Below are 24195 nucleotides of genomic sequence, written 5' to 3' on the forward strand. Positions count from 1 at the left end.
GAAGGAAGGAAGGAAGGAAGGAAGGAAGGAAGGAAGGAAGGAAGGAGAATAGAAGGATTTGATATAAAATTAAAGTCAAAAATTCAACTTCAAATGTTTCCATATCTTCATTACCTAATCTTGTTCATTTTTGTTACATATTCTCCCAATGATCACAGATTTAGACCCAGAAGAGACCTTATATTCTCTCTAGCCCAACTACCTCATTTGACAGATGAAGAAATTGAGGTCAAAGAGAAATAAATAGATTAACCCAAGGGTGCACAGATAATAGCAAAACTGAAATTTGAGCCCAGATCCACTGACTGTTCTTTCCACTGAACCATGCTGTACTAAAGTAATATTGGATATGCCCCCACCCCTTATAACATACATGAGAAAGGTCTAGAAAGAAGTGACTTCTATCAGAAAATTACTGAGCATTTCTAAAATGACAATATCATTGGAGCTTAACATATAAAGAAGGTCATTGAAACTGACCCTACTGAACTTTGAAATCATGTTAAGCCTTGTTGAGGATGTAAACAAAGGACATGCATTAATACATTATATGATGCTTCTCATGTCTTGGCAGAAAGGTGATAGACATAACTTCAGACTGACAACATATGCATTCATTTTGTATTCATATGTATTTGTCCTAAGGAAGTGCTCTGGGGATGGGGAGATTTTGGTGGGGGAGAAGTAGGGGAGGCAGTGCTAATGAGGAGGTGAAGAAAGAAGATTGTCAAGGAAACACTGAAAAAATACATAGACAAGAGCAGAAGGAGGTTGAGATGGGGACATAGGCAAGCAAGGCAAAATAGGTAATACCAAGAATAATACATACTTTAAAAAAATCAAGTCAACAAGATGAATCAATAAACATTTATTAAGTGCCTACCATGTGCTAGAGCTTACACTAAGTGGTAGAGATAAAAAGAAAGGAAAAAATAGTCCCTGTTCTCAAGGACCCCACAGTCTAATGGAGGAAACAGCATTTGAACGACTATGTACAAACAAGATATCTGTTGCTGTTCAGTCATTTTCAGTCATGTTCAACTCTCTGTGATCCCATTTGGGGTTTTCTTGGCAAAGATACTGGAGTGGTTTGCTATTTCCTTCTCCAGCTCATTTTACAGATGAGGAAACTGAGGCAAACAGGGTGAAGTGACTTGCCCAGGGTTGCACAGCTAGGAAGTGTCTCATCCCGGATTTTAAATCAAGTCTTTCTGACTCCAAGCCCAGTGCTCAACCTACAGGCTTAGAGCAGTAGTTCCTAACTTATGGACTATGGGCCCCATGTGGGAGCTGTGGAATTGGTTTTTTGTTTTGTTTTGGTTTTTGAGCTATGGAATTGTTACAAGAGGTCTTCGAATCCATATATACATCAAACACTGTCATCTTTATTTAGCTCCAGCACAATGCAGCAATGGCTCAATCTAGTAAATAAACAAATACACTGTGTCTCCTGTGTCCTGAATAAATGTCTCACACATATATGTATTACTATTTTTCAAATACATATAGAAACTAGTATGATTAATAAAACACAAATTCACATACTTGGACTCATATGAGCTTTTTGTCACTAGGCATTTTCTCATTCAACAGGTATTACTATCAGGTAAGATGCAAACAGCTAGGTAGCACAGTGGATAGAACCCTGAGCCTAAGTAAATAGAACCCTGAGCCTCAGTAAATTCAAATCTGGCCTCACACACTTACTAGCTGTGAGACTCTAGGCAAGTCACTTCACCCTGCTTGCCTCAGTTTCCTCATCTGTAAAATGATCTGAAGAAGAAAACACCCTGTTTGCCTTAAACCATTGGGGAAGGAAATGACAAACCCCTCCAGTGTCTTTCCCAAGAAAACCCCATGGGCAATTTCAGCATGCTATGGTCCATGGGATCACTAAGAGTCAGGCACAGCTGAATGACTCAACAGCAACAATGTGATGCTTGGACATTTTTTGAGGTTAGCAAAGGGTCCTCATACTCAAAAAGGTTGGGAACCACTGGACTCCAGTATGTCAGTTTGATTCAGTTAAACTCAGCAAACATGTGCTCAGTTCTTTCTAGGTGGCAAGTACTTTGTTGGGCAATGAGGTGACAAAAATGAAACAGTCCCTGCTTTCAAGAAGCTAACATTGTACTGGAGTGGATAAAACATGTATATAAGTAACACAAGGCATAAACCAATGAATTAAATCAACAAGAATTGAAGCACCTACTATGTGCCAGGTATTGTGAGAGGTAACAAGAATAAAAAACAAAAGGAAAAACAGTTCTTGCCCTTAATGAGGTTACATTCTACTGGTGGAGGATAGAGGAGACAAAAAATGTACACAAGCAAATAAATACAAATACATATATATGAATTAATCAATCAACCAGCTTACATTAAATATCTACTATATGCATTTGGAGGCGGCATGCTATATTGGATAGAAAGACAGTCCTGGAGAAAAGAAGACCCAAGTTTAAATCCTGTGTCTTACATTCAACAACTGTGCAATTTTGTGTAAGAAAGTCCTTCAGGGCTCTAAGCAGCCCTCTAAGGCTAAAAGTGACAGAGAAGGTGCTAAACTGTACCTGTAAAATAACATGTCCAATTCCTATCCCTGTCCCTGTGTAACAGGCACTGACCTCAGGGACACAGAGATATAAAATAAACAGTCCCTTGCCCTCAAGGAATTTATATTCTTCAGGGAGAAATACACTGAATATATAAATATATGGGGGCAGCTACGTGGTGCAGGGGATAGAGAACTGGGTTTGGAATAAGGAAGACATCTTCCTGAGTTCAAATCCAACCCCAGACATTTACTAACTGTGTGACCCTGGGCAAATCCCTGAATCTTTTTTGCCTCAGTTTCCTCATCTGTAAAAGGAGCTAGAGAAGGAAATGGCAAACCATTCCAGTATCTTTGTAAGAAAACCTGAATGGGGTCACAGAGAGTTGTACACAACTGAAAAACAACTAAACAAAAGTCAATATTTTTAAAAGAGCCATTACAAGGAGAAAGAGTTAATATCTAGAAAGGGTAGAGCAAGAACTACCTGGGAGAGGGTGGCCTTGGCTTTGGAGGGAGCTTGGGATTCTAGTTCCCAATGAATCGGGCCATTGGGTTCACTGCAGGAGAGCAGGGGTGGTCAGAGTAAGTGGCTGACAAGGCATTGTGCTCACCACTGGCTTAGTGAAATAAAAACTGTTATTTTTCCATGGTTCCCTTGTAAGGGGAGAGATGTCACTTAGCCCCAGACCATGACCAGGCTTATCTCTCATCAGCCCAGGAAAGCTCAAAAGGAACTAAAGACCAAACAGTTCCATCTAACCTACCAGTATCTTGTGGGTGAGAAAGCCTGGCAGCTTGGAGGAGGAGATGGAATATACCAAAGCAGCCTCTCCCTTCTCCCCCTAGAACAGCTGGTACCATTCACTCAAGTCCTGGCAGCTCTCTGCATATAATGGTGCAATCACCAAACATCGTGAGATTCTAAAATAGAGAATCCATTTGGAACTGGCCTATTTTTATCAAGATAAAGCTTCCAGGCAGCGTTACTGCTCTCTTTGTGATTTATCACTTTTAACCAAGGCTGAGTTTTCTTGGAAGTGAGGGCCCACATCCCAAGGAATCAGTGTGGTTCAATGGAAAAAGAGAATGGAGTTTAGAAATAGAAGGCTTGGATTCATACCCTGTCTCTGTCTCTTCCTAACTGGTCTTAGGACTAGATGACCACCAAGGACCTTTGCAGCTCCAGACATATAAAACCATAAATCAAAATTCTTTAAATACCTATGAAAACCCAAGGGCTTTCTGAAGAAGAGCCATGAGAAGGTCCCTCCCTTCCTTCTTCCTGAAGGTGGGGAACCGTGGGTGCAGAATGTCACATACCCTGGCAGATTTGGTTAATGAATTGTTTATTTTTGCTAATCTGCCCCTCCTTTTTTTCTCTTTTTCATTCTTTTTTATAAAGGATGGTTCTCTAGGTATGAGGTGGGCAGGATATCTTGGGAAATTAAGTGATACAAAGTCAAAATATAGTAATTGTTTAAAATCTCCCCAAAGAATAAAGAAAGAAACCACCAGGACTTTCTAAAGCTGCCTCATTTCCTTTCACCTATATCTACCACAAAAACCAGAGTAAACTCATTCCTGAACTGTCTATGCCTTCCCTCACCCCACCCAACCACCTCCCCCACCCCATCAATGGAGCTGTGCAGTAGGCTATCCTTTCTAGATTGCTCCTGTGAATTAAATGATAGCTAATATTTATAGATCCTGTAAAGACTTGCCAAGCACTCTACACATCATCTCATTTGAACCTGACAACAACCTTATACTGTAACTACCCGTATTTTTACAAATGAGAAAACTAAGGCTGAGAAATAGGTCAAGTTATTCAGAGTCTAGGCGGTATAGTAGACAAAATGTTGGCCTTGTAGGTCAGAAAACCTAAGTTCAAGTCTTACTTTAGACACTTTACTAGTTTGTGTCCCTGGGCAGATCACTCAACCTCTCCATTCCTTGATTTCTTCATCTGTAAGAAGAGGAGTTTGGAATTTATGGCTTCTTTGATTCATGCTATGATTCTATGAAATACCCTGGATCAAACAATTAGTAAGCATCTAAGACAGGATGGAAATTCATATTCCTGACTTGAACTCTTCCAAGGCCCACTGCTCTGTCCACTGCAACACTAGTTGCTTAATATAGGACAATATGGCACCTTGTCTAATGTTATCATATCTCATGGTGTAGGAGAGACTTGGGAGGCAGACCCTTTGCAACTGTATTCAGTGCAATTTAACAAATATTCATGGAACATCTCATCTAATCAGCTCTGCCTTCTTGGGAATGCTATGTAAATTCCACTCCAAAAATATAACAAACAAAAAAAACATGAATGCAAAGACTGTTCAATATAACATTATGGATTAATAATAGATATATATATTATATATAATATAATAATTTAATAGATACTGTAATAAGAACAAAAAGTTCAGAGAAAATATAGATTTGGACCTCTGGTTAGAGATAATAAAGAGAAAGGTAGATCAAGACAGATGGGAGGCTCTCAAAAACAAAAATTTTGTCAATAGGAATGCAATTTATTCTCATGGGAAGGAGAGCCAGTCTACCTATATCAGTATGGCACACTGAGGAAGAGACAGGAGGTAGACTGCACCAAGTGAGCCAAAATACCACCATGCCCACCTCTTAGAAGGGAAAGAAGATAGCCCCAGGACCTTAAACCCAAGAGCTTTGGAACAACACCCCAACCCACCTCTCCCATATCAATAGCTCTGCTTCCAATAGCTCCATCTTCCTTGCCAACCCCCAGCACCAACTGCTACTTATGGATACCTCCCTTCCCTCCACCTTCAGTCCAAGAGCCCTAAGAATGGCAGCAGTCCCCACCCCAGATTACCTATCCTGATTCCAGACCAGCCCTCTTGGCCATTATCCAAGAAGGTCACCCCCTGTCAAGATTTGGGCTGACAACTGCATCCGCAAAGCTGTAACCAGAATTATTAAAGACCAGGAACACAAAGTGCTTCCCACCAAAGTTGTTAACATTCAACATCAAAAGCTGATATGATTTTATCAGGGGAAAAGACGCTAACATCAGCCTTATGCAGATTCAACCTCAGATGCTTCCTAGCTGTGTGACCCTGGGCAAGTCACTTCACCCTGTTTACCTCAGCTTCCTCATCTGTAAAATGAGCTGGAGAAGAAAAAGGCAAACCACTCCAATATCTTTGCCAAGAAAACCCCAAATGGGGTCATGGAGAGTCAGACTCAACTGAAAATTGCTAAACAACAACAACAATTATAATGTTCCAAGCACTGTGGTAGGCACTAGAGATACGGACAAAAACAGAACATCCTTGTCCTCAAGGACTTGCATTCTAATGGGGGAAATTCAATAGATTCTTTTAAAATAATAATCATAGGGAAGGGGGATAATGATGATGATGATGATGATGATGATGATAGCACTTATGAAGTGCTTTAAGGCTTGCAAATCCTCTCACAAGCCCTGTGAAGGAAGTACAATTTTGCATCGTTATTTTGCAGGTGAGGAAACTGAAGCAGAGGGCAGTTGGGTGATTTTGACTGGGGTGATGCAGTTAGGAAGTGTCTGAGATAGAATCTGAACCCAATTCTTCCTATCTTTGGGTCCAGCAATCTATCCACTGCACCACCTTGCTTCCTCTTCATTTTGTACATAATGATATGCAAAACCTACATTAAAGAAATGAAAGACATTTGGGGGAAGGCATTAGTAGCTGAGGTAGGGGGAGGAGGCACTCATCACCAGGTTGGCCACAGGGTGATCAGTTTTTCAGCTATGGCAACTTTTGTCTTCCATGAATTATATTTTCTTTCTTCCCAATTATATGTAAAAATTATTTTTAACATTCGTTTTTTTAAATGTTGAGTTCCAAATTCTCTCCCTTCCTTCCTTCTCTCCCCCCTCCCTGAGAGGGCAAGCAATTTGATATAGGTTATACGTGTGCAATCATGCAAAACATATTTCCATATTAGTCATGTTGTGAGAGAAAACACAGATACAGCAACTCTCAAAAAGCTTCTCCCCATGTGTAGAAGAGTCCTGATAGATATCAGCGAAGAAGATACCCACATCAAGGATACTCATAGCTCTCCGCATTAAAAAAATGTACAAAAAATGAAACAAAAGCCACACAAGCAACAGCGTGTGTGTGTGTGTGTGTGTGTGTGTGTGTGTGTGTGTGTGTACATATAAAAGACTGGCCTGGATGTGATAGGATGATGCCAGAAAGTCTAAGGTCCAAAATTAACTAAGAACTGTGGAAAAAGTTAACAACAAAACAGGCTCAAAAAACATGTTTAGACCAAATGGAACAAAGAACCAATAGACCCATTCTCCCATTCTTGGGGGGGGGGGGCAGATGGGATAGTGTTGGCAGATAACAGGAACCAAGCAGAGCAATTAATCTTTCATTTCCTCTATCAAGAAGAACAATCTTCAAACCAGGAAGGAGAGGATGAACATGGCTGAGAGATAATTGAAAGCCAAAATAAAGGGAACAAGGATGAGAGCACTTAGCTTGTTTAAATGAGTTCAGATCTCTTGACTCAGAAGAATGTAATTTGCACTTACTGAGAGTTTGTAAAGAATTTATAAATGTGATGACATGACTATTGGATTCTCTTTAAGAAATCAGGGAGACAACCAGAAAATTGAAAGTGAATTCTGGGAAATGTTAATGACCAAGCTTGGTCATGATAAAGGAACCTCCCCTCTTCCCGTCTTCAGGTTTTTTGCAAAGGTGGGGGGCTATGGCTAATTTTTTTGGCTTTCTGGGAAGGTGGGAAGGAGACATATTTTGTTTTGACATCATCTTCATTGCCCAACACATCCTTCTCCTTCCCTTATCCAGAAAGCCAGTCTCCAGAACAAAGAATTTAAAAAAGAGAAAAATACTTAGCCAGTTAAGGTCTCTCAAATCTGTAAAAGAGGGAGGGAAGAGGAATCTTATATCTCCATAATTTATTTTAAATGAAATCATCTAATAATCACTGATTTCTAGAATCATAGATTTTTAGGAGGAGCCCAGTCTTATAATTTTACAGATGAGAACCTGAGGCCCAATGAGGCTAAATAACTCCTGTGGGTCATAGAGCTAGTAAATGTCTGAGTGGCATTTCAACCCAGGTCTTCTAGATTTCGAGTCCAATGATCCCATTTTGTAATCTTTTCTAGAATCTTCCTAAGGATCAGCATCAGGTTAATGCCCATTTACTTGATCTGGTTCAATAATAAAGATCAGACACTGATGAACTCACACTCACCCAAGTAGTCATATGATCTATATTAGAAGGTTCTCTAGGGAAGTGCCATGCTTTCTATGTCTCTAGACATGGCTACCTCTAACCTCTAGCTCCAATGCTGTCATGCCTCTTCCCTTCTCAGATCCATCCTTTATATATGTGCCAAAATCATCTTCCTATGGTACAGAGCTGAAAATGATGCTCCTGTCCTCTAAAATCTTCAGTGGTTCTTTATTACCTCAAACATAAAATATAAACTCTGCCCCTCAGCATTTAATGTCTACCATAATCTGGCTTCAACTTCCTTTCTTTCCAGACTAGAATACTAGTTCTTCCCTAAACTCATCATCTCTTTTTCTCCCTTCTATGATCCCCATAACCTTTCCATGCCTGGAATGCACTTCCTCCTCTAATCTGTCTTGCAGAAATCATATCTCGGAGGGCTGGATCAAGATGAAGGAGAAAAGGAAGCACTCACTTGAGCTCCCCCCAAAACCCTTCTGAACACCTTTAAATAATGCCATAAAACAATTCCTGGAGCAGCAGAACACACAAAAAGATGGGGTAAAATAATTTTCCAGTCAAAGACAAGTTAGAATGTCGGCAGGAAAGGTCTGTTGCCCCTGGTTGAGAGTGAAGCAGTCTGGTACTGGCTGTGCTAGCACAGAAAAAGCCCCAGCAAAACAGGAGTAGGCCTGAGGAGCCACTGAATCAGCACTGGCAGGGGCTACTTCCAGAGCTCTCAGCCCACACTTAAGGGATCAAACAACTGTTCAGAGGGAGATCACAGGGGTCTCTTTGCTAGCACTGAGGCAGGACTCTGCTGCTTTGCCCATGCTCAGACCTAGGTCACAGTCCTAGGTCACGAAGGAACACTAGAACGACAGAGCATGTGGCCACAGCGAGCAGTGACACTCCTTACAGTTCCAGGGTATAAAAGAGCTCTTGTGTTCACTCACACAGTGCCAGAGCATGGGCTAGGAGAGGAGTAAACACCTCTCCTTGGATCATGCCACCTCGGAAGAAATGAAAACTTTCAGGTCTCTAGAAGTGTCTCTGAAAAAAGCTGCACAAAACCCCTGAAGATTGGAACAGTGAACCCTCCACCCTGGAAGCAGAACTCTACTTTAAGAGTAAAAGTCAAGTAAAAGGCTGGGGAAATGAGCAAACAACAGAAAAAAGTCTAACTGTGGAAGGTTACTATTGTGACAAGGAAGATCAAAAGACATACTCAGAAGAAGATAACAAAGTCAAAGTTCCTACATCCAAAGCCTCCAAGAAAAATATGAATTGGTCTTAGGCCATTTAAGAGCTCATAAAGGATTTTGAAAATCAAGTAAGAAGGGGTGGCTACGTGGTACAGTGAATAGAGTACTGGCCCTGGAGTCAGGAGGACCTGAGTTCAAATCCAGCCTCAGACACTTAACACAAAAATTAGCCATGTGGCCTTGGGCAAGTCACTTAACCCCAATTGCCCTCCAAAAAAGAAAAAAAAATCAAGTAAGTAGAGGAAAAACTGGGAAGAGAAATGAGAGTGATGCAAGAAAATCATGAAAAAAGGAGTCAACAACTTGATAAAGAAGACCAAAAAAAAATTACTAAAGAAAATAACATCTTAAAAAGCAGAGTAGACCAAATGGTAAAAGAGGTCCAAAAAGCCAATGAGGAGAAAAATGCCTTAAAAAGCAGAATTGGCCAAATGGAAAAAGAGGAACAGAAATTCAACAAGGAAAAAAACCTTTTTAAGTAGAACTAGCCAAATGGAAAAGGAGGCACAAAAGATCACTGGAAAAAATAATTCCTTAAAAATTATAATTGAGCAAATGGAAGCTAATGAATTTTTGAGAAATCAAGAAACAATTAAACAAGGGGTGGCTAGGTGGCACAGTGAGTAAAAGCGCTGACCCTGGAGTCGGTTCGGTTCCAGCCTCAGACACTTAACACCCACACAAAAATACTAGCCATGTAACCTTGGGCAAGTTACTTAACCCCAATTGCCCTCCAAAAGGCAAAAAAAAAAAAGAATGGGAAAAAATAGAAGACAATGTGAAATATCTCATTGGAAAAACAAACTGACCTGGAAATAGATCCAGGAGAGATAATTTTAAAATTATTACCTAGAAGCCATGATAAAAAAAAAAGAGCCTAGACATTATCTTTCAAGAAATTATCAAGGAAAACTGCCCTGATATTCTAGAACCAGAGGGCAAAACAGAAATTGAAAGAATCCACCAACTCCTAAAAGAGATCCCAAAATGAGAACTCCCACAAATATTATAGCCAAATTCCAGAGGTCCCAGGTCAAGGATGAAATATTACAAGCAGCCAGAAACAAACAATTCAAGTGTCATGGAGCCACAGTCATACAAGATTTAGCAACTTCTGTATTAAAGGATCAGAGAACTTAGAATACGATATTCCAGAGGGCAAAGGAGGTAGGATTACAACCAAAAGGCACCTACCCTTCAAAACTGAGTATAATTTTTCAGGGGAAAAAATAGACATTCAATGAAACAGAGGACTTTTAAGCATTCTTGATGAAAAGACCAGAACTGAATAGAAAATCTGACTTTTAAATACAAGACTCAATAGAAACATAAAAAAACAAGCAGGAAAGGGAAGTCATAAGGGCCTCAATAAAATCTAATTTTTACATTCCTACATGGGAATGTGATACTAGGAGTTAGAAGGAGTATATATCAACAGAGGGCACAGATGTGAGTTGAATATGATGGGATATCTAAAAAAAATATTTAAGGAATGACAGAGGAATGTACTGGGAGAAAAGGAAATGGAGAGGTAGGATGGGGTAAATCATCTCATATGAAAGAGGCAAGAAAAAAAGTTTTTGTTTTTGCTTTTTTGGAGAGCAATTGGGATTAAGTGACTTGCCCAAGGTCACATGGATAGTTGTGTGTGTGTGTGTGTGTGTGTGTTAAGTGTCTGAGGCTGGACTTGAACCCAGGTCCTCCTGATTCCAGGGCCTATGCTCTACTCATTGCGCCACCTAGCTGCCCCTAAGAAAAAAGTTTTTACAGTGGAACAGAAGAAAGGGGAAGTTAGGAGGAGTGAGTGAACCTCTCTTTAATCAGAATTGGCTCAAAGAGGGAATAACATATGTATTCAATAGGGTAGAAAATTTTACCCTGCAGGAAAATAGGAGGGGAAGGGGACAAGAAAAGGGGGAGGGTGATAGAAAAGGAGGGCAGATTGGGAGAGGGGTAGTCAGAAACAAAAAACTTTTGAGGACGGACAGTGAAAGGAGAGAGAGAATAGAATAAATGGGGAAAATACGATGCAGGGAAATACAGTTAGCAATTGTAACTGAAAAAATTGAAGCAAGTTTCTGATAAAGGCCTCATTTCTCACACACATGGAGAACTAGTAAAATATATATAAGAACCATTACCCAATTGATAAATGATCAAACGATATGAATAGTTTTCAGATGAAATGATCAAAGCTATCTATAGCCATATGAAAAATGCTCTCACTACTGATTAGAGAAATGTAAATTAAAAACAATTCTGAGGTACTACTTCATAACTATTAGATTGGTTAATAGGACAGAAAAGGAAAATAACAAATGTTGGAGGGGATGTGGGAAAAATGAAACATCAATGTACTGCTGGTAGAGTTGTGAACTGATTCAACCATTCTGTAGAGAATTTGGAACTATGCCCAAAAAGCTATAAAAATCACACATACCTTTTGACCTACCAATACCACTACTATGTCTGTATCTCAAAAGAAATTTTAAAAAAGGAAAAGGGTCTATACATACAAAAATATTTATAGCAGCTTTTTTATGACAAAGAAGTGGAAACTGAGGGGATGCCTATCAGTTGGGGAATGGCTGAACAAATTGTGGTATGTGATTATGATGGAATACTCCTTCGCTATAAGAAATGATGAGCAGGATGCTCTCAGTAAAACCTGGAAAGAGTTATATGAGTTAATGCAAAATGAAATGTACTGTGCACAAAGTAACAACAATATTGTAAGATGATCAGTTGACTTAGCTATTCTCAGCAATACAACAATCCAAGAGAATTCTGAAGGACTTATGATGAAAAATGTTATCTATCCCCAGAGAAAGAACTGATGGTTTCAGAATACAGAATGAAACATACTCTTTTTAATTTATTTTTCTTGATTTTTTTTGGTCTGTTTTCTTTCACAATGTGACTATTATGAAAACAACCCACATCAAATTGTTTGCCTTCTCAATTGGGGGGGGGGGAGTGGGGAGGAATTAGAATCAATAAGACTTGTCAACTAAACAGATATAAGGGGCTAGAAAGATGAGTCTAAGCCACAGCCAAAGTTATGAACATGGCAAATAAGGAGAAGAATTATGTTTCTGACAAGAAGAAGAAAGGAGTCAGAAGGGGGAAAATAGAATCTAGAGGAAGAAATGACAGAGGAGGAAACTGACACCCAACAGAGAAATTAAATTCTTTTCCAAGGAGCTATAGATAGCAACTGACATTTATTAAACACTTCAAAGATTTTTGAAGCACTTTACATACATTATCTCACTTGAGTTTCACAATAACCATATCAAATAATTCCTAGAGATATTGTCTCACTTTTACAGATAAATAAATTGAGGCTGAGGGTCCAAAAGCTTCTGTGTATCTGAGGAAGAATTTGAACACAGATCTTCCAGATATTGGTTCTACAATGCTATGAAACACTGAAGGTCTTCCCCTCTATAACAGCAAGCCCCCTAGCATACCCAGGATGACTGCTAGCACAGGTTCTTTGATCTGTTTTTCTAAAGGAAAGCAATTCAAAAGTGGTCAGCAATCTCACTTTAAACAAACATATATGTCATTTACTCAGTTCAAAGGGGAAAGTCAGCACCCTGAATTTCAGAGAAAATACAAACAGAAATTTCAAGCAGAAATAATAGCATAAAGACCAACAGACAGGGTTTCTAGCTATCTGACCAAATAATACATACATCACCGATCAACATATAGATCCAACTGTCTGACCATTACATATGTACATAGTTACCAGAGAGAGAAGCACCAGCATATGGGTTTTCAAAGCTGGGGGTCCCTTAATGGCCATCCAGAGTCTCATCTGGCCAAAAAACATTTTTCCAATGAGTAAGCCCCAAAGAAAAATGCTAACCTCAGAGTATATATGTACTTCTTCAGGGTCAGAGGGCATCATGACCTCATGACCCATTGCCTAATTAAAAAGTAACAAAAAGTGTGGGCCTTCCTGAAAAACAAGCCTCCTCTAATCAAGCTTCTCTTGTTGGGATTCATGTGAGGTCTATTAATGAGCAGGGAAGATCTTCAACTCCCATTAACATTACACCCTCCAAGGATGATTCTTTGTTGAAGGCAAATGAGGCCATCCTTTGCCTCCATTCTTCGCATAAACTGAGACCTAGGAAAGGCCTCAGTTGAAAAAAGCCAAGGTCTCCCACTGCATCCAGGGCCAGCAACAGTCACCTGATCTATTTTTTGCCACTGGACTCTAATGACTCCAGAGAAAAAGTGAGGCTAATGACTTTGCATAGCCCTGCTTCACTTAAATCCAAATTAGTTATAAGTCAACACATCACTGTCTTGATGTCATTGATCCTCTTCAAGAGTGAAGGACTGACGACAACAACATCAACAATATACAATGCTCTTTCTACTATATTAGGCTAGCTTTCTAGTTGACAGTAGCACCAAGTTTTAAACCCAAACCCTTCTGACTCCCAAGTCAGTGTTCTTTCCTTTGGATCAGTACTGACATGCTGAGTGTGAGACATCACTAAGCATCTAGGTCAAAATGTCCTATAGAAAACTAGGGACAAAGATCTGAAGCTAAGAGAAGTCAAGGCTAGAAATACAGAGTTAAGAGTCTTCTGCATAGAAAGGATAGCTGCAACTATGTGTAAGAATGGGATGGCCAAGGCCGAGAAAATAGAGGGCCAATGATAGAACTTCAGGTAGCAAAAGGTCAGGAAAAAAATGAGGAAAAAGCAAAAGAGAAAGAGAAAGACTGATTGCAAACATAGGAAATGAACCAAGAACTTATAGTAGCTCTGAATCAGTTGACCAACAACAATTTAATGTGATAGTCTATAGTGTACCAGAGAGGCAAGGACAGAAGTGAAACACTGGCTACCCTCAAGGAGCTTACATCCTAATGTGAGGGCACAATATTACATATACACATATATGCAGAATAGACCAAAAATAAATATAGATGGTGAGGGAATAGGGCTAGCAACTGAGTAAATAAGAAATATCTTGTGTATAAGGTGTCAAATGTTATGAGTCCTAAAGGAAATCATGGAATTCCAAGAGTCAGAGATGAAGAGGGAGTGCATCCTAGCCATAGGGGATACCTGATGGTGAAGGTACAGAAACGGGACTTGGTGTAGAAGGTGAAAGGAATAATTTTGTTGTATCATAGAGTTCTTGAGAGGAATAATGCATGACAAGGTTATAAAAGTGGATCCTGGTTTTTGATCAACTTTAAACACTGAAAAGTTAAGTGATATATTTGATCACAGAGGCAACAAGGAACCATAGGAATTTCCTGGGTGAGGAAGAATATGCTGATAAAAGGAGGAACTCATGGCTTATTTGTTACAAAGAGGTCAAGAAGTACAAGGCTGTTGGATCTGGCAATTAGGAAGTCATTGGTGACCTTTCACAAACCTATAGAATTAAGACTTGGAAGGACTCTCAGTAACTATTTAGTCCAACCCATACCTAGGGAAGGAATCCCTGCAATGATACACTCCACAGGTAATCATCCAACCTCTGCTTAAAAACATCCATTGAGGGAGAGCTCAGAACTTACTTCCATTTTACAGAGGTCATTAGATAGTTGGGGACAAAAGGTGAATTATACAGTATTGAGAGGGGAGTGGAAGTAATGAAGTCAATAGACAACTTCACGAAATTAGTATTTGATAGAGAAATTAAAAAATTGGTACAGTAATTGTATGAGAATAAGGGTGCAAGGGAGGTTCACTTGAGTATATTTAATAGAACAAGTGTCCAACGGAACAAGCATATCCTAGCACAAGCCAAAGACTACCACAAGAATTTGGGAGAATTATGGGCAACACATTTTAAGGGGGCACTGATAAACTGGAGCACATGCAGAGAAGGTCGACCAGCATGGTGAATGGTATAGCAACTCTATCACATAAAGAACAATTTAAGAAAACAGAGATGTGCAGCCTTGAGAGAGAGAGAGAGAGAGAGAGAGAGAGAGAGAGAGAGAGAGAGAGAGAGAGAGAGAGAGAGAGAGAGAAGCCTTAGGGAAAACATAAAAGTTGTCTTCAGATATTTGGAGAACAAGTTTCTAGAATATCATATTGATTTTCTGTTACACCTGGGGCCAGGAGCTGGGGAGGAAGAATTACAATCCATGAATGTAGAGAGTGATTAGACCTATGATTTCCTTGATATGGGAAACTCCCAGGGGAGTAAACTCTATCTACCAATGCAGGTCTGCACTTTCTCTGCAATTTACAGTCTTGGAGAGTGGCTTGGGGGCACTGGAAGGTTCAGTGATCTGCTCAGGGTCACACAGTCAGGATGCATGAGAGGCAAGTCCTACTTTCAAGGCTGGCTCTCTATGCACTACACAATGCTGTCTCTCATCGTAACTGGAATACCAATAATCATAATAGCTAACATTTATATAGCACTTTAATATTTGCAGAACACTTTGCATATGTTATTTTATTTGGCCCTCCTAACCCTATGAAGTAGGTACTTCTATTACCTCCATTTTACAGATGAGGAAAGAGAAGGGACTTGCCCTGGGTCACAAATGGAATACTTTAGGTAGTATTAAAAAATATCCTCCTGATTATAAGTACAACACTCTATCTACTTTGCCAAGTAGCTGCCTCATGGGCTTACTAAATCATGGAGTAAGGACTAGAACAGGGTTGGGGAACTTGCAACCTTGAGGCCACATGTGGCCCTCTAAGTCAAGTGCAGACCTTTGACTGAATCCAAACAGTCAAAGGGCTGCACTTGAGGACCTAGTGGGTCACACATGTCCTTGAAGCTGCAGGTTCCCCACCCCTGGATTAGAAGGAACCATATGGATCATCATGTTCAACTTCCTCATTTTACAGTCAAGAAAACTAAGACCCTGGGGCGGCCAGGTAGCACAGCGAGGAAGAGCACCAGCTCTAGTGTTGGGATGATCTGGGGATCGAATCCGGGCTCAGACACTTAGCACCACACCGAGAAATAACTGGCCATGTAACCTTGAGCAAGTTACTTAACCCCGATTGCTTTAAAAAAAATAAAACTAAGACCCAGAAAGGTCAGCACTTACTCCTCTGTTTGACATTTCAACCCTTTCACAACCTGACCCTAACTCTTGTTGTTCAGTCATTTCAGTCATATCTGATTCTTCTTGACTCCATTTGGGGTTTTCTTGGCAAAGATACTGGAGTGGCTCATCATTTTCTTCTCCAGCTCATTTGACAGATGAAGAAACTAGAACCATTGACCCCAGCCTACATTTCCAGTTTTATCATGAAAGATTCACCTTTGCCTACTCTATGGTCCAGCCTTCTTATTGTCCCTTGTACACAAGATTCCATCTCCCATCTCTGCACTTTTTCCCCAGCTGTTTCCTATGCCTATGTTCCACCTTACACATCAATTCTAAATTCACTCCACTCCTCTTGAGATCTCTAAATTCCTTCAGAACTCAGCTAAAGTACCATGTTTTACATGAGATTTTCCTTCACCAGCTACTCAGACTGTCCCCCAACAAACTTGAATTGTTGTGTGTGTATGCATGTATGTATATGCATTTATCTATTTATGTACATATGTATATGTGTATATGCTCATATCATCCCCCCAACCTCTAAACAGAATGCAAGTTATGCAGAGGACAGGGATTGTTTCATTTCTTTTGACTTCATATCTACCAAAATTCCAGAGGTGACTAAGAAATGTTTCTTGGGAAACTTGGATGCTAGGAAATTATATAGAATAAGCATGACCACAAAGAAAAGATTTAAGATATATCTTCCTGTTCCTTTGCAGAGATGGTGGTTCAAGGCTATGAAACATTTTGTATATTTCAAACACATATGTGTATATATGTATACATACATACATACATACATACATGTGTGTATACACACATAGTATAAGTAATTCGGTTGATTAGTTCACTGATTCAATTGCCCAAGGTCACATTTGTAGTACAGTGGACAGCTGGGTTTTCTCCTAATCCAGTGCCTTTTTAGTTTCCCTATGCTAGCCCTCCCATTGCCCCCAATTATAGCAAGACAGATTTTGGTTCAATGTAAGAAAGAAATATGAAATGTTAAAAATTACTGAGAAGAGCCAGGAAGCCAATATGCATGATGACTATAGTAATATAGAGAGCAAGAATAACCATAAAACAATCAAAACTAGATTTTGGAAATAATAAATAACAAATTTAGTCCCAAAGAAGAGAACAAGATTATACCTCCCCGCTTCTTTGAAGAGGTGAAGATCCAAGGCTGTGGATTTTTTTTTTCTGTTCTTTTTCTTTTTAAAAACTTTTTTTTATGGAAAGGATGGGGCACTGGGAGGAGAGGAGGCAAAGGTTATAGAGTGAAATCTAGCTGACATAAAAATCAAACATAGCAAAAAAAACTCCTTTTAAAAAAAGTTATTTAAAATGACCAAAGTTCTTGAAAGATTATCACTGGAAGTAGCCAAGTAGAAGCTGGATGACCTCCCGTAGTGCATATTGAAGAAGGGATATATCAGAGATTGAGTTGGACTAGACGATCTCTTGGGTCCCTTCTACCAGTACGACTCAAAGATTCCACAATCGGCTTCCCAGACTGAAAATTCATTCCCATTACATGAGGCAGACATTTAATTCCCAGGGCCACATCCTTGGTAATTAGATTCTTCAGAAATGGAGAGCCAGGTGTTTTTCCTGAAATCTGGAATGACTTTGCCTGAATATAAGCTCCCAGGTCTGTTCTATGTTACTGTACTGAGACTGAGCTCACTTGGGTAATTAAATGACCACAACCTCGGCTGACCTACTTCCTCAGACATTATTGCTACAGTTGTGTAATAGCTCCAGGTTTCTCAAACCCCTCTCTGGAAAATGCACTGTCACAGACACATACTTCAGTGTACTCCCAGTCATATGGTTCTTGCACACTTAATTGGTACAAGGCAATCTACTGCTTCTTTGGAAAAGTCCTATATTGGCTAGCTTTTCCAAGAATGCCCATGGGAATTAGCACAAGGAAAAGATGGTATTTAGCCAAAATAAATTGAGGAAATGAAGAAAAATTAAATGAATAGCCAGCAATAAAGATGAAATTGTAAGGTCATTTTAAATGGGTCCCTAATTTAACTTATTTGTGATTGAATAATATCTCCAAGCAATTAAAAATGAGAATCACACAGAAGGCTATGGAGAAGGACATGGTGGGCAGGAGTGCAACATATAACCAAGGAATGTAAGCAATGGTATGATTTGTTTTATTTGACCATGACAATTTGTTAAACTTTTGTTTTTCTTTAGGAGAGCAGGCAGAAGGGAGATGGGAGGGAGAAAATAAATTATTGTTATTTTAGAAATCAAATTAAATTTTAAAATATGCTTAAAAATACATGCATGCATATATACCCAAGGAGGAACTTCAAAGAACTAGAGAGAAGGATCACATCAGGGAATATATGAACGAAAAGGGTCAGGTCAATACATGGATATGGAGTAAGGGAAAATAGATGGATAGCACCAATACTCCACACTTGGCAAGGTGCCACAAAGACCACGCTTGAAATGGCAGGAGAAATCTAAGTGAACTTCCAGCACCTTGTACAGTTGGTGTCCAGCACCTCTGGAGAAGTTGATGAGAGTCAGGCAGGATGGGTAGCCAACAATGAGTTGCAGTCTGCATCCCTGAGGGGAAAGAGTTCACAGATCCATTGGAGCATTTTGAATGAATAATAACTCACATTTCCCCAACTGCTCATAGGATCACAGATTTAGAGAAAGAAACCTAGAGGTCTTCTGATATAAGAAACAGGATGATACAACAAGAGGCAGTTGGGTATAACAGGTAGGACACTAGATTTGGAATCAGGAAAGCCTGGGATCAAATTCTACCTCAAACACTAGCCATATGGTTCTGACTTTTAGTGGTTTTGGCCCAAGTCCCTAGGCTTCAGTTTCATCATCAGTAAAATGAAGAGGGTGGCCTTTAGGTTTCCTTCCAGCTTTGAAGTTATTGTTCTAAGCTCAATTCTTACATCTCAGATGAGGAAACTGAGGCATAGAAAGATTAAGTAATTTGCCCAGTGTTCAAATAGCTAATAAGTATCTGAGGCAGTATTCAAACCCAAGTCTTGCTGATGCCAGGTCCAGCACTATATTTACTGCACCAAGCTACCTCAGAATGTGGAGTTAAGGATGGCAAAGTACTTTCCTCCCAGCAACACTATAGAGTCAGCAATTGGAATACTGTTTGACAGAAAACTCAAGAGGTGAAATGACTTGCCTGAGGTCACCTAGCTATTAAATACCAAAGGTAGGACTCAAATCCAGGTCTCTGATGAGTCTGGATCCAAGTGTTTTCCACTCTCCCATGCTGCCTCTCATTTCTAATTTAGAAGCACAGATCTAGAGTTTTCAGGGGTCTTAGAGATCACTAGACTAAGGATTCTTCCCCTAGCATTCCAAAGAGTCATGGGACAAATTTCAAGGAGATAGATTAAATGGGGGTGAGAGGGAATTACATATTTATGTTCACTCACCTCTAACTGAAAGTTAGCATTTCCTTTAGTTGTTTAAAACAATTATTATTCTTTAGATACTTCATTAGAGTACCAGACAAGACCATGATAAAAAAAAAAATGTTAAAAAACCTTTAATCTAGTCTAACTCCCTCAGGGGGTTTGGGAAAACAGATGACCGGGGGTTAAGTGCATTAGGATCACATGATATAGAACTGAAAGTGACCTGAGACATCATCTAGCCCAAACCCTCATTTTACAAATAAACACATAATTCTAGAATGGGGAGAGATCACCTTGACTCGCTCTTGTTTTAGCGTTTAGTTGCTTTCAGTCATATCTGAAACTTTGTGACCCCATTTTGGGGATTTCTTGGCAAAGGGGGTAGAGTGTTTGCCATTTCCTTCTTTGGCTCATTATACAGATGAGGAAACTGAGGGAAAAAGAGTTAAGTGACTTGCCCAGGGTCACACTGTTAATAAGTATCCTCTTGACTCCAAGGCCCAGCACTCTATCCACTTTGCCACCTATCTGCCTCTCATTTTACAGATGAAGCAATTGAGATCCACTGAGAGAAAGTGCCTAGAATGAAGTATTAAAGGCAAGGTTAGAACCCAGGTTTCCAGATGCCCAAGCTGGTGTTATTTTCATTGTGCCACATAAATGACCCAGCTCACAAATGAAAGGCCTCATCTATTTGATAAGTTATGCTGAGACACACAAACTTCAAAGTCTTGTGCAAATTACATTTCATGAGTAATTAGATTTGATTCATCAGAAAAAAATGAACCAATTTTCCATTACCCTATAACTAAATTCCTCTAAAAGTGAACCATTTGTTAAAGTGATAATAGAATGATGAGAATTACGTGCCATTTTCGAGTTTCATCTTGTCCCCAGGAACGCCTACTTCCAAGCCTGCCTTTCCACGGCGAGCTTTCTCAAGGGCAGAGCATCAAATTTTGTATGGAAGAGATCAAAATCAGAAAGAACTGAGGAGGAGAAGAATTTTTTTCACAATTCCTACTAGGAGCTTTTCTCTATAACTGGTTTGTTTGTTTGTTTGTTTGGAGGAATACAAAAAAAAAACCTGTCACTTATAACAAAGTCATACTTCTCCAAACCAAAGAAATCATTTTCAAGTCAAACACACTATTTTGTTTTTCAAATTTGCCTTATATTTAGTGTGTAATGATCACCAAGGACTAGGTGTGCTTATTTCAAAAACTGACCATCCTTAAAAATATAAATTGAGAAGCAGAGGGAACATTAAAAGAATATATCATCCAACCCCCTCCTTTAGCCCTTCTTTTTTTCAAAACAGTGAAATCGGGGAAAGGATATTTTCAATTGCCTTCAAAAATCATGACCCATATACCCCCAGGATATCCAAGGCGGAGAGCCAGGTTCCACAGATGGCACCAAATTCATAGTAGCAAAAACTTGAAACAAAGATAGTGTTTATTGATTGGGAGAAAAACTGAACAAATTATAGCATGCCAATGTAATACGATAGTATAGGACAATATGAAAAAGCCAAAAGGAACTCAAGGAAATTCAGGAGGATATCTTGCACTGATGCAGTTAAGTAAGCAAAACCATGAGAACAATATATTCAATGACTTCAGTAGTGTAAAAGAAAAGAATTCAGCTTATGTCTTTTATTTCAAAGAAATATGAGAAGACTTGTTTAAAGTGAACTAGAGAGAAGTAAGAAGAACCACTGGCCACACTGGCCACAATAATGTAAAGGAAAAAAATTCAGATAAATGCGATAACTAATTTGATTTCCAGAGGGCTAAGGATGAACCCTATCTTTCACGTTGTGGTAGGTACACTACAGGTATGGAATGAGGGATATGTCATTAGGCTCAGTGAATGGATTGATTTGTTTAACTGTACTTTGTTATAAGAAAAATTTGGGGACTTGGTGAGTATTGGAAATGAATGGCAACATTTAAAAGAGCATCCATAAGACTTTTTAAAACAACAAAAAAGAATTATCACAAATATGCCTACTGTAAAGCATCATTCATCACAGTAAAATTGAGTTCCTACTGTAAGCAAAGCATTAATAAGGTCTTAATTAGGTCTTTCTTTCTCATTGTCCCCTCTCTACTTGTCTCCATTGCCCCTTCACCCCTGTCCTGGGAATCAGTTATTATCACGATCTATGGCCGTGGTCCTGTCTATTAGTGTATAAGCTCAGATAGAGACCTGGTTTTACCTCTGATCAGGTACATATAAGCAGGCCATTATGATGCCTGTTGCCAAGGAGAAGTATATGCTACATATTAAAAACTATGCCTGCCTTAGAATATTCAATGGACCTGTAACAAGATAGAAATATGTGAGGAGTTTATGACCCTCCAACATTAATAGTACTTAATAGTGAAATTTTGTCATTTACAAGGATGTCCAGGCACCACCAGTTCTTTGCAAAACTATATGGAAGAACCCAGTGATTATTCTGTACCCTGAATTCTAATTAAGTCTTACTGTCACAAAGAAACACAGTCACTTCTCCCTCCCTCCCCCTTTTTAGTTTTGCTATGTTCATTTGATTTTTTTTAATCATTCAAATCAAGGGTAAGTTTTTTAGTGCCTACTGTGCGCTAGGCACTGTACTAAGTGCTAACGATACAAAAAAAGGCAAAAGACACTGTCTGCCCTCAAGGAGCTCACAGTCTAATGAGGTCTGAGACAAGAGGTAAAGAACTATGTATAAACAAGATACAAACTCAATAAACTGCAGATAATCTCAGAAGGAGGCACTAGCTTTGGTAACCTATGATTTCACCATCATGGGAAACAATCCACACCAATGAAGAACACAGTCCGTCACTTAGCAGATACATCTTCAACAGTTGCTGGAAGCTCAGAGAGGTTCAGTGGTTTGCCCAAGGTCACACAGCTAGTAAGTGTCAGAGATCATATCTTAACCTGGTCCTCCTGACTCTGAGCACAATACTCTTTACACTACACCATCCTGCCTCTACTTTCTGGTGAGAAATATACACTTAGAAAAGCATTTTCATTTTTCTCCCACATGCAAGCAATTAGAAACTTATCTTCACTGACCACTATGACAGAAGTAAACATTAGCTAAGAATAGCCAAGAAGTTTGTACAAAGCACTTGCTGAGAACCAACAAAGTTTAAAGAACATATTTTTCTTCTACATGAAGTTCAGTACCTATAACATGGTTGGGGTGGCAAATATGCACATATATATAATATATATATACACATATGGAGAGAGGGAGAAAGAGACATACACATATGTGTATATACACACATATCCAGAATAAATCAAGTAAATGAGACCTTTAAAAGAATAGACATTTAGGTTATGGAATGCCACATATGTCCACCCTAGATCTAGAGATGAAAGGGGCCCTAAAAGTCATGTAATCCAAGCCCTGTGTTTTGCAGATGAGAAAGCTAGGACCCAGACTCCTATGACACAAGGCCAGCTATGTGGCTCAATGGATGGAGTACTGGGCCTGGAGTCAGAAAGACCTCAGATATGTACTAATTGTGTGACATTGGACAAGTCGCTTAACCTCTGTGAGCTTCAGTTTCCTCAAGTGAAAAATGGAAATAATAACAGCACCAACCTTGAAGAGCTGCTGTGAGGTTCAAATGAGATAATATTTGTAAATCACAGTGCCTTGAATGTAGTAGGTGCTATATAAATGCTTATTCTCATCCCTTTCTCAAGGTCACCCAGGCAGCAAGTGACAAACTTGGGATCTGAACCGAGGTCTTCTGACTCCCTAATCCTGTACTCTACACCACACCATGCTGCTTCATGCTTTTTTGACTCTGACACAGTAGTCAGTATTTCCTGGCTTCAAGTTCGATCAGCCTCTTCCCCATAAATACATTTTGCCCACTAGTTCAACTCTTATTGAGTCCATTTCTAAATTATGTGACCCTGTCCTATCTGTATCTGCATTCAAACCCTCGCATTCTTTTTCAGAAGTAATGTAAGAATATCTGTCCCCCGCAATAACTGCACGTTAAGCGCCTCTACAATTTCCAGCCTTTGATCTCCTCCAAACCCGGATCCTTTCAGTCGGATACATATTTATAATAACTGAGTTGCACTCGGCTGTGTCCAGAAAAGGCAAAGCCTCCTGGCTGCCTAACCTGCTCCATCAAGTTTCACACACTCTCAGGACCGGTGACATCTCCTGCCAAGGTTCACTTTCTTCCTTTTGTGGAGCCCAGCTCACGCCTCCTGCAAGTGGGGAGAGCAGCTCCGGGCTGTCTTTTGCCAAGGAAGTGCAAGCGTGCGACTCCCTGTCAATTTCATTTAAATGGGAGGAAATGGGAGGGGGGAGCCTAGGCTAGAAACAGCTACTATAATAAGCACGATTTATGGAAACACCCAAGAAAAGCACCCTAATTCTTATCCAGAGATGCCATAAAGATGCAGGACTTCTGCACACTGCATCTCGGGGGCTTGGGGAGGGAGGGAAGTGGAGTAGCAACCGATGCACTGATGAGAAGAACATTTAAAATTTCTCCAAGGATCTAAGAGATACATTTACCTGGAAGACAAACATAGATCTCCCCTCCTCCCATCCAAACACATCCTGTTTTAAGAAAACACTCT

General features: G+C 39.6%; 1 protein-coding gene across 1 annotated transcript in view; it reads right to left on the reverse strand.

Annotated features, from left to right (window-relative positions):
• The window catches only part of ANKS1B (ankyrin repeat and sterile alpha motif domain containing 1B), a 1399804-nt gene that overhangs the window by 1375402 nt on the left and 207 nt on the right, over positions 1-24195 (reverse strand). The window lies entirely within an intron of this gene.

This window comes from Petaurus breviceps, unplaced genomic scaffold, assembly GCF_028583685.1.
Source record: "Petaurus breviceps papuanus isolate PSGF00001 unplaced genomic scaffold, PetGlider_PUasm1.0 225, whole genome shotgun sequence".
Taxonomy (NCBI): domain Eukaryota; kingdom Metazoa; phylum Chordata; class Mammalia; order Diprotodontia; family Petauridae; genus Petaurus; species Petaurus breviceps.